The sequence below is a fragment of the Triturus cristatus genome, chromosome 3_2 (assembly GCF_964204655.1).
Source record: "Triturus cristatus chromosome 3_2, aTriCri1.1, whole genome shotgun sequence".
Classification (NCBI taxonomy): domain Eukaryota; kingdom Metazoa; phylum Chordata; class Amphibia; order Caudata; family Salamandridae; genus Triturus; species Triturus cristatus.
In genome coordinates, this window is record NC_140584.1 from 726,367,185 (window position 1) to 726,382,333 (window position 15,149).

The 15,149-nt window shown below is 43.2% G+C and overlaps 1 protein-coding gene across 1 annotated transcript in view; it reads left to right on the plus strand.

Moving 5' to 3' along the window:
- The window catches only part of TMEFF2 (transmembrane protein with EGF like and two follistatin like domains 2), an 826,595-nt gene that overhangs the window by 542,463 nt on the left and 268,983 nt on the right, over positions 1–15,149 (plus strand). The window lies entirely within an intron of this gene.

Here is a 15,149-nt window from a genome sequence, read left to right on the forward strand (position 1 = left end):
TCCTTTATTAGATATTTACCAGGAGCAAGACAGGGATAATCGCACATATCAGAAAGACAGAGGAATAAAGAGATGGCAAAACCGTCACAAACAAGAACCTGCAAGTGCGAGAAAAAGGGGCAGGGAGTGTGTGGTAATGGATTAAGGAGTACTGGCCTCGGAATTTGGCTCGTCAATGTTTGATTGCACCGGCTGCCAGCTTCTGAGCAGAGCTTTGAGCACCAGAACTCTTTCTTTCACAAACTAGCAACTGCACCTTTGTGGCCTTTTGGTCTTGCCAATGGTTTTTAGCCATGCTGCACAGCCTCACTGATGCTGTGCAGCATGGCTATTGTTAAGTAGAAGCCCTGATGCGGCTTGACCCTCATTTTGTAGGTGCGCATACCACACATGGACACGTTTACAACATGATCCAAGTTGGATTGGTAACTAAAAAGAAAAGAAAAAATCCCAAAAATATTTTTTGAAGCATGCGTGGAGGACAGAAGCAATGGGGTGGCAGAAGTAACACCAACGAAGACCATGAGGAGCGAAAGCAATATGGGGAGGGTGAGAGGCAGGCGTAAGTTACATCAGGTTTGATGAGAGGGAGGTGAAAGCAACAGGGTGGAGGGTGGGAGGTTCGGTGAAGCAACATCGGGGTTGTGGGAAAGCAACATGGTGGGTGCAGATGAGGGAAAGGACCACAGGGAGAGAAAAGGAGGACTTGGTGGGGGACAGCAGCATAGAGGGCCTGGGGCGACAGTAGGAAGAAGCACACCATTGATCGCCACAGGGGGGAAGGCGGGGAGAAGCAGTTGAACAACAGCTGCACAAGTGCATTAGTAGAGAAGTACATGAGGGATACAGTTCGAAAACACATGCACTCTCATGAGGTCCTTAATAAAAACAAAAAAAAGTGCTTAAAAAGTAAGCTGTAGAAGCACAGATGCCAGCCAGTCAAAAAGATTTGTAAAGATGCAACCCTCCATGGAAGGGAAAAATACAAGAAAAATACAAGATTGACAAGCTGACACAAATAAGAAGCAATCAAGAGTGACAGGAAAGCCAAACCCTTCTAAGTTCTAGGTAGGCCACAATATGCCATACAACAGAGAGCCAATGCATTATCTAATAGGTGCAAGCCAAAAATAGGTGCCCCTGAGTTAGGAATCAGAAAACCACTTTTATCATAAGCATAAAAACGATGGACCCCTTTGGTGGTAGAACCTCTTTTATGCGCAATGCGTGAATATCACGCTATAGAGGCATACGTTCTCCAAACTACAATCTTACTGTTCAGCGTATGCTGATGATACATTGTTGTATATACGGAACCCAGAGCAGAATCTCGCCCCATGCTCCAAGAAGTTTTGCGATTTGGTCAGCACTCGGGGCTACACATTAATTGGCACAAATCGCTTATTTTCCCTCTAACGCCTTGCACGATCCCAGTACAGACCACCTATCTGCTGGAATGGACAACTGAGCCGGTTAAGTATTTGGGAATCAAGATCCATACAGACCCGGAACTCATGCTTTCTGAGAATTAGGGCCGTGCAGTCCAAAAGCTGACTGAAGTAATAGAATCATGGATTAAGCTCCCCTTGTCTATGGTAGGACATATAGCGCTGGCAAAGATGGTGGTGCTATAGCGTTTTTTATTTCTCTTTCCCAACATACCCATCAGCCTTCCACAGTCATTTTTTCGTACATTGCGGGTTTTGCTATCACATTTGGTGTGGGCGGGCACGCAGCCTAGGGTTCGCTGGGACGGGCTGACTAGGCCATATGCGGAGGGTGGGCTAAACGCACCAGATATTGAAAGGTACGACAGAGCTGCTCAGACTTTCCATGCACATGTATGGTTACATGGACCTAGCAATTTACCACATAGTCTTATTGAACACAATATGGTATCTCCAGTCCCACTTCCACAGCTACTGATGGGAGCGGCACGTCCTGTGCTGCGCACTATAGATCTCGTTCATTGCACTGGGCATCGTCTATTGAAAATAGCTAGCAAACATCAAACCAAAATAGTTTACTCTGCCAAACTCCCCCTGCGATGGTGTACTTGGCTCCCTCTTAAGGAAGACAGTGCTGTCCTACACACCTTGTTCAAGTTGGGCATAGACGTTATGGGAGATATGTTTCAGGACGGTAAGGTCAAAACATGGGACAAGTTGGTGGGCCAAGGGCATATGGTCACCTCGCTCGATGAATTCCAGTTTCATAGGTTCCGCTGCGCAATGCGTGAATTGTTGGGCCCTGATATGCTTGAGCCGGACAGTCTACAATCGCTTACATACCTGCTGACTACACAATACCCACAGCATGGTATATCTATCTTATACACCCTTTTCAGGGTTAGGGGCACACAGGATAAACTTAAATCCCAACTTGACTGGGAGGAGGAATTGGCCACTGTGATCACAACTGCACAATGGTTGTGGTGTTTTAACAAAACCAAGTCAATCTCCTTGAACGGCAGGCACAGACTGCTTCATTTTAAATATTTGCATAGATTAAACTATACTCCAGCGAGGATGTGCAGATTAGGCCTTAGAGAGGGCAGTAAATGCATGAGATGCACAGCCACGTACGCCCACTTCACTCATTTAGCCTGGGAATGTCCTGGCATACGTAAATTCTGGATTGAGGTGCTGGGTGTCTTATCCAAAATGATAGAACATACTATAACACAGTCACCGTTGGTAGCCCTGCTGGGATTTGATAAACAAATACTTAAGGGAGTACGCAAGCTGGGGGCTATAGGACTCCTGTTAGCGAAACGCAGAGTTGCCATGAGGTGGATGAGGGGTCCACTTCCCACCATAGCAGATTGGCACACTGACCTGGCATACTGTTCTACCCAATCTGATAACTATAATGCATTAATGCCATCGAAATGCACACCCAAAGATATATGGGGGTCGTTCAGACAATATTTGCTAGACACTGCGGCTTTGCGGGAGGAGTCAGACCGTGTGGGGTGGAGTAAGGGGAATGGCAGGTAGATGGGTGGTGGCTGGCATATGCCCTCATGCTTCAGTCACACTGTCTCAACAACGGTAGGAATTGCTCCTCTGTGGTTCATTACTGCAGGGTAAAGGAAGTTATTTACAAGATATAATTGTGAAATATGTGGACTTGATGTATAAGTACTTGTTGCATACCACAGGAGTGTTAAGGGGCGGGAACTTTGAAATCTGTGAATTGCTTAAATGTTTGGAATGTAGATATCGGTCAGGCACATTAGGGGTCTGTGTGCAGTATATTATGACTATGTGGGGTCCTTTGTTTTTCTGTATTGTGAAGTATTTGAAAATGACAAATAACGTTTTTTTAAAAAACGATGGGACCCATTAACGAAGGCAAATTCAGTCGTAAACATACGTTTACAATCATATTTACGTTTTGTTTACTCCTGCAAGAAAATCACAAAGGGAAGACATTAGCCTATTTGTTTCTGAAGAGATCTCAACCACTTCCCTACTCAAGAGGTAGGAAACTGGGAGTTACAATGCATGGTTAGACTTATAAGCTCCTATCAAATGACTTTCCATCCAGTAGAGAGTCAACGTATACTCATTCTAATGGCTGATGTAAATCCCTTTCTAAGATGGCAATAGGAATAACTCACCTCCAAATTTGGCCAGAGTGTGGGGAAGAGGTTTCTACATGGGGAAATGTTTTTTCTATGTGGAGGGAAAAAAACAAAAGGGCAGAGCTAACCATGCCTTGCAACACCCACTTTTGCACCCCCTGAATGGGATTTAAGGGTTCAGAGAAAGGTGCAAATATATAGAGGCTACCGCTTGCCTTAGTAAAGTCCTGGAAGGTAAAAAAGTTAAATCTAGTTGTAAATGTACATTTGTGACTACATTTACCCTTGTGACCTTTGGTCGGTTTGAGTTGGAAACAGTTGGAAACATTAAAACATCCCCCTCATACTACTCTATGCATAGAGTAGTATGAGGGGGATGTTTTAATGTACAAAATTTGTTTATTTGTATTGTATATGATTTTTGTGAAACGTCAAAATTTGGTAAATAAATGACCAAAGAAATTTATATTAATTGAATACAAAAATAAAATGAAAGATTGAATCTAACAACGTGAGTCCAACCCACTTATAGTTTTGTTCATAGGTGAGGAGCCTAAATAATTAAGCTTTATTAAGTTTAGCAGCATTGGCAATTTTTGGGTATATATAGAAGGCAGTGGTTTGGCCTTGCTGCTTGGGAACCCATACCCGGTGGTGTCATATATTATCTTTCTTCAGGCAAAAAAAGATGTGTATTGTTCTCTTTTGCTTTAGCTGAAGGTTCGGGGTAGTTATGTTGGAGACACTTGGAGATGGCAGCAAATACTATTTTATTCTGGCATCACCACTGAAAGTAATATTAATTTGCAATCTTAGATCGCTAGCACTGCTCAGATTTCCGAGGAATCATAAACATGGTAGTAGGTAGGTGTGGAATTTGGCCTGATATATGCTGTCCACTAGTTATAGTGGGCACCCTGTATCACTCCAAACAACCCCTTATGGTGAGAGGTTAAAGACAACCTTTATTGAAAGCTATTCTAGTGGTAGCTATGGAGAGCAGCCTTCAGGCTAAGTCTTGAAGGAATGTAAAGCAGCTTGTTTTACCAGTCTATAATCTCTTGAATGACCAAATGAAAGGACAACCACACCAGGTATATATTTAAAATATATGTATTTAATCCCAGTTGAATTTTATAAGGTCTTTCAGACCTTTTTGCTAGCAGACATGTTCAATATAATGGTGTCAGCGCAACTGGGTGAAACTGTTCCATGTTCCTGGGGTGGTGCAGACATCATTGTTATTCCAAAAAAAGGTAAACCGCCAGATGTCCCAGGCTCCTATCGACCCATTACCTTAATGAATGCCGATGTCAAGGTGTTTTCAAAAATGTTGGCAAAAAGACTATCCAAGATAATTGAATCGTTAGTTACACCCTCTCAGCATGGATTTATTCCAGGGAAAGGCACAACCCACCATACCAGGCAGGTAATAACGGCACTTGATGTTGCAGACATCTTGGAGGACCCAATGGCAGCGGTGTTTCTTGACGCTGAAAAGGCCTTTGATAGGGTCTCATGGGGGTATCTATGGGATGCTCTAAGGTGGCATGGTATAGGACCAGGGTTCACAAAGGCTCTGCAGACGTTATACATAGCACCGACGGCCAAGATAAGAGTCAATAGAGGTTATTCAGCTGCAGTTAACATCCAGAGAGGAACAAGGCAGGGGTGTCCCTCTTCTCCCCTATTGTTTGCTCTGTATCTTGATCCCTATATTCGTAAATTGGAAATGAATCAACAAATACCTCCACTAGTACTAAATGGGTGCAGACTTAAATCACTAGCCTACGCGGACGACGTTGCCATCCTGACTCCAGACCCTGTAGCCGCCATCAGGGCAATTGAATCAGAAGCTGAGAAGTTTGGTCAGTTCTCTGGTTATAGGTTGAATACAACTAAAACACAGATAGTCAAGAATCAGTGGGTAATGTGTAATGATGTAAGAGTGGTAAACACGGCAACTTATCTAGGGGTGCAAATGACGGCAGAAGTAAGCAAAATTGTGGAAAAAAACATGGATCCCTTGATAACTCAAATGAAAAAAGACCTAGAAAGAATGAACAATTTACATCTGTCACTGGTTGGTTGTACAAACACTATCAAAATGATGATCTTACCCAAATTTCTGTATGTATTCAGGGCTGTCCCATTGTTGATTGAAGCTAGCTGGTTTAATCGCATAGAGTCTATCTGTAACAGGTTTATATGGGCCCAAGGTAAAACCCGGAGAGTTTATAGGTACATGACGCTCCCTAGAGAAAGAGGGGGATGGGGGGCACCAGATTTTCGCTTATATTATATGGCCTCTGTACTGCAATATATTCAAGGTCTTATCGGTGGAAGCTCTGATGATGTTAGAATGCAGAAAATGTCTACAGATGTGTATGCTCTCGCTTTAGGGGTAAATGCTGAGAATTGCTTTCTGAAGTGCATTGATTATAGCTATTTCAAGAGGACCAAGTTTAAAACTGTTAAAGCGGCAGTGACGACGTGGAATGCATTCTTGAAGAGGGTAAAACTTGGGAGGTATAATAGATATGTCTCATTAAGTAACAACAGGTCGCTCCCTAAGGAAATTTTTGGAGATTATACTATGGCAGAGTGGGCATTAAAGGGGGTTATGCAAATTGGAGATTTGTATACACAAGATGGCCTTATGCAATTTTCAGAGCTGAGAGTAAAATATGGCTTAGATAATAGGGGATTTTTCAAATATCTACAGGTTAGAAGTTTCCTTGATAATAAAGTGGGGGGCCCGGCAGGTTTTAATAAAGTGGAAATAATGGAGAAAATAAAACTGTCGGGGGATTGCACCATCAAGTCCTTTTATGCAGCATTGGTGAAAGACAAGCAGGACGATCTAGTCAAATTTAGTAAAAAATGGGAAGATAAACTGGGTATTGATAATAGGCTTTTTTATGATTCATTGAATCTTGGATCTACGATACTATGTGCTGCCCCGCTGCAGTCGCAGCATTATAAAACATTATACTCTTTGTACTTTACTCCTGCAAAGATCGCAAAATGGGGAGGAAATCAAGGAATCAATTGTCCTAGATGTAATGAGCTGGAAGTAGATAGCGTACACATTTTTGCTACATGTCCACAACTAAGAACTCTGATTAGGGAAATTGAGGGGTTTTTAGCAAACTCACTGGATATTGAGATATCCCTTACACCAGTTTGGATTATGTTAGGAGTAAGTGATGACGAGCAGGCTCAATATGCTGATTTCCTTTTTGTAGCAATGGCTGTCTATAGACTAACAATAGCTAGGGCATGGCTAGATAAAAGTTCTCCGAAAATGCAATGTTGGCTGGCAAATACCCTATATGCATATAATATAGAGGAAAAAATTTTTGCACGAAAGGGGAGGAGTGGAAGACGTTTGGGGAAAAGAATCTGGGAGCCAATATGTAAATGGAAAGAGAGACAAAGAAGGAATAGCTAGGGAGAGGGGTAGGTTGTTGCCTGTACTTTGATGTCGAGTATTTTAATCATAGCTGATTTCTATAAATGTGTACACTTTGATCGGTCAGATTTACTGTATAAGTTAGTATTTAAGACTTGTGATATGGGTAATGCTCATAATCTATTGTTGTAATGAAGAAAAATAAAAAATTTCACAAATAAAAAAAAAAAAAAAAAAATAAAATATATGTATTTAAGATAAAACACACACCTCTAGTCTCTTTATGAGGCTGGAGTTCGAAGTACTTAAGTTACAAGTCAGTATTCAACAGTAAAAGCACAAATACACGTTTGGGCCCTAGGGGCGTACCAAACCATATACCAATAAAGTGGTATAAGAACCACGACTGAGCTAGACACAAGGCCTAGAGTCTGTAGAAGTGCTTGGACCACAAGGAACCACCCAAGGCACTGACACAGGGGATCCACGGGGGACGCGTGCAGTGTGAGAACACAGCCGCAAACCGCCGTTAACTTCTATGGGGAAACTCGCGGTTGGAAATTAAGAGTTTATGGACACTTAGAGGATGACTAAAAGCAAACCCTTTTGGACTTAGAGGTGTCTAGGGCCAACACCCACGGGAGCACCAGAGTACTCGAGTTACCTCACTCAGGGAAGCCAGTACATAGGTGTCAAATGGTGTCGGGTCGCGGCGTCATTTTCAATGGAAGCTGGCAAAGAAGTGCTGCTGCCGTGAAGAGGAGAAGTGTCCGTAGAGATCCAAGTCTTGATCAAGGATGGAAGGAACCTGAAAGCAGAGGGGACAGAGTCTGGGTCACTTACCAGTGACCAGGGGCACGATAGTCCAATGCCCACAGATGTCGGGTGCTTCAGGTGAGTTGACGGGTGTCTTGACTCTTCAGCCACGAGGTCCAGGAGGCGTCGACAATGACCAGGAGCTGGATTAGAACTGTCCCACAAAGTCTGTCGAGTGCTGCAGTGTCGGCGACCAGAATCGACCCAACAAGCCTTGGCAACGGCAAGTCAAATGGAAATAGAAGAAAGACGTCGGTGCAGACCAGCAAGGTCTGGGGGACTCACCCAGCGAGGGTAAGTTGGGGCACATCTGGAGCAACCAGGAAAGCTCAATCAGAAGAGGAGTTGCCTTCGTGGGGACCCACTAGCCAATGGGCTAGCAATGGCGAAGAAGCCTCGTGCAGTCGCACTGGAAACTGGCCCACGGGTCACTCGTGGAGTGGAGACCAGAGATCTTCGGTGCTGTAGGTGCCCAAGGCTGGGGCTACTCGGAGCCCAAAGCACAACTTCAAGGAAGACCAGGAAGATGATGTACTGGCAAAAGTTCAGTGTTCAGGGGTCATGGTTCCACATCACCCACGATAGCCACGGGCCTCAGCTTTGCTGTGGACTCAAAGTAGCCTTGATGAAGTCTGGAAATCTACCTCTGGTGATGCAAAGACTTCGGCGTCCGGCGGGAGCTTCAGAGTTGCAGACCAGACAGTTGCTTCTTTGGTGCCTGCCAAGCAGGGGAGTCACTCCTTGACCCCAAGGGAGATTTCTTTAGTCTTCTAGCGAAAATAGAAAGTCGAAGGTCCAGGATATATGTTGCAGCGTTTCGTCCAGGGTAATCTAAAGTCTCAAAGACTGGGTTCCCATACTTATACTAAGTTTGGGGTTGGACATACTCTAGGTACCCACCTACGGGACAGTTTGGAAAGAGGGGTGGTTACACCCATTTCCTTTGTCCAGTTTCACGCCAGAGCAGGGGCAGGTAGCCCCTGGAACCGGTTTGAACTGGACTATGCACAGGGACACCAAGTGTGCCCCCAGTGCAGGACTTCAAAGCACCAGAGAGTGCTCCCGCCCAGCCCTAATACACATCTGCCTGTCTGGGGAGGTGGTTACACCTTCCTGGGACAGGAAACCTATTCTCCAGGCCTCCACTGCCGGAGTTTCGGTCAGCAGCAGGAGTCCAGACCCATGTCTGTGGCAGTGGCATCCATTTTGTGATGCCAGGGCTTTAGAAAGTCTTTACCGGATAGACCAGTGTGAACATGTCTCTCCCTCCAGAAGGGTGGAATGCTACCCCCGCTGCCAGAACTGGCGGGGGGGAGGGGGTAGTATTCCAAAGTGTTTGACACCAAACACCACATGTTTCCATGCAGCTAGTCCAAAGTTAGCATTTGCCATGATGTTATAATGCAATTAAGAGTACATGGTCAGGCTGCACCACAAACAGCATCAGAGGAGGTACTCCGAATGCTGCAGAGGGGCTCTGCTCATGCAGGGGCACCCTCTCACATAAAAACCAAGCACTCTGCCTTCAGGATTGTTAAGGCCTGCCATAGGAGTGACTTATAGGTTTTATATGTGTGTGCAATGGTAGTGATATAGGTAGCCTATACCACAGTAAGTGTTGCATGCATCACCTTACCCAGGCTGCAGTAGCAGACCTGTGGTGTTATTTTGGAGTGCTTCCCAGGGGTGGCATAATACATGCTTCAGCCCCTGGTAGGCCTCTGAGGTACCTATGCCCTGGGTACATAGTATACCATATACATAGAACTGATAAGGCACTCCAGAATCCAATTGGAGATGTACCTAATGTACATGGAAACCATTTTAGAGAGGAAGCAGCTAGGCTGGGGTCCTGATTAGCAGGGCCACAGCCAGACTAAGGGCGAAAAACAGTGAAACACCAGCAAAGAATGGGGGTACCCATGTGAAGCAGATCCTACTTACCTACAGTAGGTTTCACAAAGGTCTGTACCTGTGGTCTAAATGATACCTGAGAGTCAAAAAGAACTCCCAGATTCCATGTCACTTCAGCAATAATATGCCTTTACCTAGCTAGGAGGGCCAGCATAAATCCAGTGGTATCCTGGAGTTTTTATCAATGACTAAGATCTTGATTTTGCTACTGTTTAAGCGAAAGGCATTCAGTCTCATACAGCCTTTGATTGCTAGAAGTCAGTCAGTCAGTCATTATAGTCTCATTGGAGTTGCTGCTATATGTGCCAGAAACTGAGTGTTGCCAATGTATTGCTTCTTGCGCAGGTGGGTTATGCATGACATGTATAGGCAAAAAAGGAGCGGCAACAGAGTACAGCATTGGTGACCCCATAATTAATATTTTGTTTTATGTGGAGTTTTGGATCTTTTGTGCTATTGCCTAGCTAATTTAGGAAGCATTTAAACCAATGCCACATGTTTCCTGAGATGTTGAACCTGTTTCTCAGGCAACTTAGTAGACCTTCCGGTCCACAGTATTGAAAGTCACAGGTATGTCCAATAGAAATGCAACGGATTGCCCTTTTCTCTGCTGTCCAAGATGGCTGTCTACTCCCCTCAATGGACTGCAGCCTGTTCGGCATTGGGTAGCAAGCTGCCTGATTGCATGTGGTTCTAGAGCTGCAAGGCTAATTGTGTTTCCAGAATCTTTGCAAGGAAACGAAGAGTAATAATTGTTTGAAAGTTTGTTGGACTCGAATGGTCCAGATTAGGTTTATTGAGTGAGGGGCCTAGGACTTCTTGTTCATGACACTGGGTGATGATCTCTTTGCAGGGAAGTATTGATTATGCCAGAGTTACCTACTTCTGTAACACCTGCATTTGTAGTCATTAACGCAGCAGGGAATGTGTCTCCGATGTAGCCTGGTGGTATAATTTTGTCTACACTTGTTGCCACATCTTTAACTGCTACTAAATTGAAGGGAGCTTGTTTCCAGAATGTTCAGAGAGTGGAGACATGGGCGAAGGGTGTATGTGTTTCAGATATCCAGGTTTTCTGTAGAAAGTAGATTGTCAGGAATTTGCATAGAGCTATGATGTCACCCAAAGCGAAAACTACATCATAGGTGTAGGTAGTGGGAAGGTAGCTTGAGCACCATTAGATTCTCTGGTAGGCAGCAAGGGAATCACTCTGATCTTTGATATTGCATAGTACTAATACCACAAAATTGAAGTCGTCTGTTTCCCTATATCTTATGAACTGTGTTGCTCAGCGCATTTGGCATGGTGGCAGAGAGGCTGAAAGTGTAGGTCCTGATTCCAGGCCAGCCGTCGAACTGGTGTCTGAAACGTATTACCACCATATGGGTTTGGTGGGCTGTGTAAAAGCAGCTAGGCTGTTTCCGACATATTTGTGTAGTAGCATGGAGTTCTGCTATTTTATGCAACAAGAGTATTGACCTTTTCCTTCTCCAAGTTATCGCCACAGCCATTGACCAAGTGAGCTTGGGATCAGCATTATCTGTTCTCCTGAGTCTGAAAGATCTATGGTGGAAGGCGTGGGTGCCTTACGACTGCATGTTTATGAACAGCTTTCTAGTCTGGAAAGAAAAATGGATCACCTCCAAATGTGTTGGGAGAGTAGGGGAAAGTCGTTTGGCCATGTGGATAAGTATTTTCCCCATGGATAAATGAGATATGGCCAAAGCTAACCATGCCTTGGAACACCCACTTATGCACCCCTTGAGTAGGATTTAAGGGTGCGGAGAAATTCTCACCCATAAACAGGCTGCTTTAGTTCTGGAAAGTACAAAAAGGTAAATCTGGTCATATATTTACATTTATAGTTGCATTCACGTTTGTGAATAGGGCTTAAACAACATACATGTCCATCTATCTATTGCAATCATAAATACTAGTCAGTTCCCTTGGAGACTAGGTAGTAATACAAGCCAGAATTCCTAAGTGCTGGATCGGTCTAAATCAGACTTTCATGTTTAGAAACATCAAACACTTTTCTGAAAGTAAATCGTCTTTTAAATGCCACGTGTCAAGCTTCTATGTGCATACAACAAAACAATTATAAAACAGAAAATAGAAATGGCCACAATGCTAACACATGGAATAACTTGGTATTCAGCACCCAATATCGCAGTTTACATTACACCCGAGAAGTTAATAACAATATATAAGCATTATTCTACGGGTCACTGCGTTAATGATCCCCCCGATAGCCACATCTCCTAGAAAGCCATATCCGGAGGCACATATATTACAGGTGCAAAACTGCTGAGTTATCAAGTAATCTCTCAGAAAATGGCCTTGCATCCAAGAAGATAAAGGCACTTCCTTTAAGTGCAACACAGATTTCCAGAGAGTGACTGAAATGATAGCTGGCACGCTCCTATAATTGGCAACACTGAATTCATAAATGCAGGTTAACTGCACCATAATTCACACGAACTTGCAATTAATCACTAATTCTGTCACCTGTACAATTGTGGCCTTAAAATCCATTATTTCATTTTTAATTTCGAACACCAGTTTTACAGGAGCCATTTCACACTTTTTTTCAAAGAGAAGATATATAAAGCTGAGATGTGTTCAATTTTCCCTGTAGTTCGACAATTCTTTCAGTTATTTTTGATTATTCAGTGAATGATTATAATGCATGAAGTGGGTCTTTCCATAAATGCATGCGTAGTCAAAAGCGCACTGTGCAACCATTACATTTGTGAGTCAGCGTGCTTCTTGCTGAGTCAAAGTAAAGCCTCTAGGCACTTATAAATCCTAATGATACAAAAACAACATTTTAAATTAAACCCGCAAAACACCAGTGAAAATTTGTCGTGGTCTCCAACCCCTACTTGTTAAATACTACTATTCACCACCATAATTTTGTTTTAGAGTACTAATGCTTCCTCAGCAAGCACCACTTTTGTTCAGCAAAACCGACAGTCTCAGGACACAGAGGGGCATATTATCAAGCATGGAGTTAAAATTATCGCCTCTTTAGCGGCAGAAAACTATCGATTAAAGCGGCAATAATGGGCTTGATAATATGCCCCTTGAGAATTCCCATAGAAGCCCATATTGTCACCAAAACATGGGCTTCTATGGGAATTCTCAAGGGCATATTATCAAGCCCATTATCACTGCTTTAGCTGCAGTTTTCTGCCCTGGATACCCACACGGGTGATTAGCCGCGCTTTACAAATTCACATAACATAAAATTGTGATCAGGGTGCACTGGCTAAGGCATTTCTCAATATTGTATGAAACAACAGCGATAATGCACTCTAATTTCTAATAGTAAACCCAATATTCCAATGAATCAAAATTCCTCAAAAGTGGTGTGAGCCTTCTGAGGTGGTTCCACCCTACCACCTGTTCAACATTGAAAAAGCAATTCTAGGACGCAAGACTTATAGTGCGCACTACCTAATAAACTCAAAATGAGTGTATCAACACAATTGTTAATCGAAAACCTCTAACATCAAATGAAGATAGAATTGACAGTTATCCAATATACAAAAAATCTTGCAATATTCAGCAGAAAAAGTGATGATGATAGCTGCATTCACCTGCGTGTCTTCAACGTGCTATATTCAAAGATGACAGCTTCAACAAACACTCTTGTGGATTCATAAATCAAGTAATGCTTTCAAACGTGGATATTCGTCACTCCCAATGCATTTCGGGTGTACAATCACCCTTCGTCAGGGGAAATCTACAGATAAACATATATATAATAAAGCAACATCACTGACTATTAATCAAACCGTGTAACTTAAACTTGCTTAAACATCCGGAATGGTTACAGTGATTACGACTCCTAAATCAAGTGACTTTTTATGTGAAGATGGTTTAAGAGTTGACCTAAAGCAGCCACATCATATATATATGATGTATATATAGCACAAGGGAAAGTAGCATAGGTATGACAGGGAAAGTCCAAAAATGACGTGCCCAGTTGTGCTGAAAAAATGCTAATGTGTGAATCACCCGTGAGAGAAATAATATGTCATACAACAAATATAATGTAAAAATACCTCCACTGCAATACGAAACTGAACTCTAGACGGGTCCACAGCCCTTGCCCATAAACATATGTTAACTGCCCTGTGACTTGGAGCACCTGAAGCAAATGAAGAGCCATGCGCAGGACAAGAGTAAAGGCTATGCAAGGTACCCGTGATTGTATTTGTTGATTTTCCAATACTGTATATTGAGCCCTCATATGCAGCTCATTTTCATCATGCACCACGACCAGAGACAAATGTTAATGCTTCTAAATAGTCCTTTGTTAAGATGGCCGCCTTTTTTTGTATCCGTTTTTCTACACTTCTTCTGTTGTCCTACTGCTATTCTTGTTCTTGCACTTATTGACGTGGGAAGTCGGACACTGCTAATTTAAACACACCGCACGGAGGTTCCTTTATCACACCTGGGTTTTAGGAAGTTGCAGGGATACTTCTTCTATGTTAATTTGGTGAGTCTAATTTCGCCCAGGATTACGGGATATTGACTCTATGATGAGGCACTGGCTTTATGCACGTTTCCCCTTTTTAGGTCTCGCTGAGCCAAAGGCTCGAAGAGACATTTTGTATGTGGGATTTTCAAAGTGCTACCCACAGTCTTTTGGCTGGCCTAAACCTTGAGTGCACGATCACATGCACGTGCACAGCTGCTCCCACTCCCCCCTCCCTTCTCTATAGCTTTCTTTCACTTTAGCCGCTTTGACCCTTGCATTCCCCCCTCCCTTCTCACCCAGCCCTTTGATGCTCTGCTCGATTACTTTCACTTTCGCCGCTTTGATGTTTGATTTTTATTGCCTTTGTTAATGTGACGGAGATCCATTGCATTTGGCAGAACATTTCTGGGGCCGTATTGCATGAAATACACCAGGTGGCGCTAACGTGTCTTACAGAGCACCATACAGCATTTTGTTCTGCGTTAAAAAAAAGACGCTTTAGGAGCGGAAAGGAGCTATCCCTTTTACTTGTATTAAAATGTATTTTTAAAGGTGTTTCAAAGGATCCTGAACATAGTTTATACTAGCATGCTCCAATACTGTCCGTATTACACTCCTGATTGCACTGGCCTTCCAGGTCCTAAGACTCAGACTCATGATTTTACTGTTATTTCAAAACCAATCCAACATTTGTTTTGTTTTAGGTATTACCTTAGTAAAGCATACCTATGTGATCTTACTCTCCTTGGTCAGTGTTTTATTATGGATGATAAGATGTTTTCTCATTAGGACTCTCACCATAAGCCTCTTTCATTCCAAACATCTGGAAACGCATTCGTCTTTGTAACTATATAGTAATGGCTTTCAGTTACAGCTGGCAGAAATTATGCTACACACCTATTTATTGCCTTCACCAAACGATT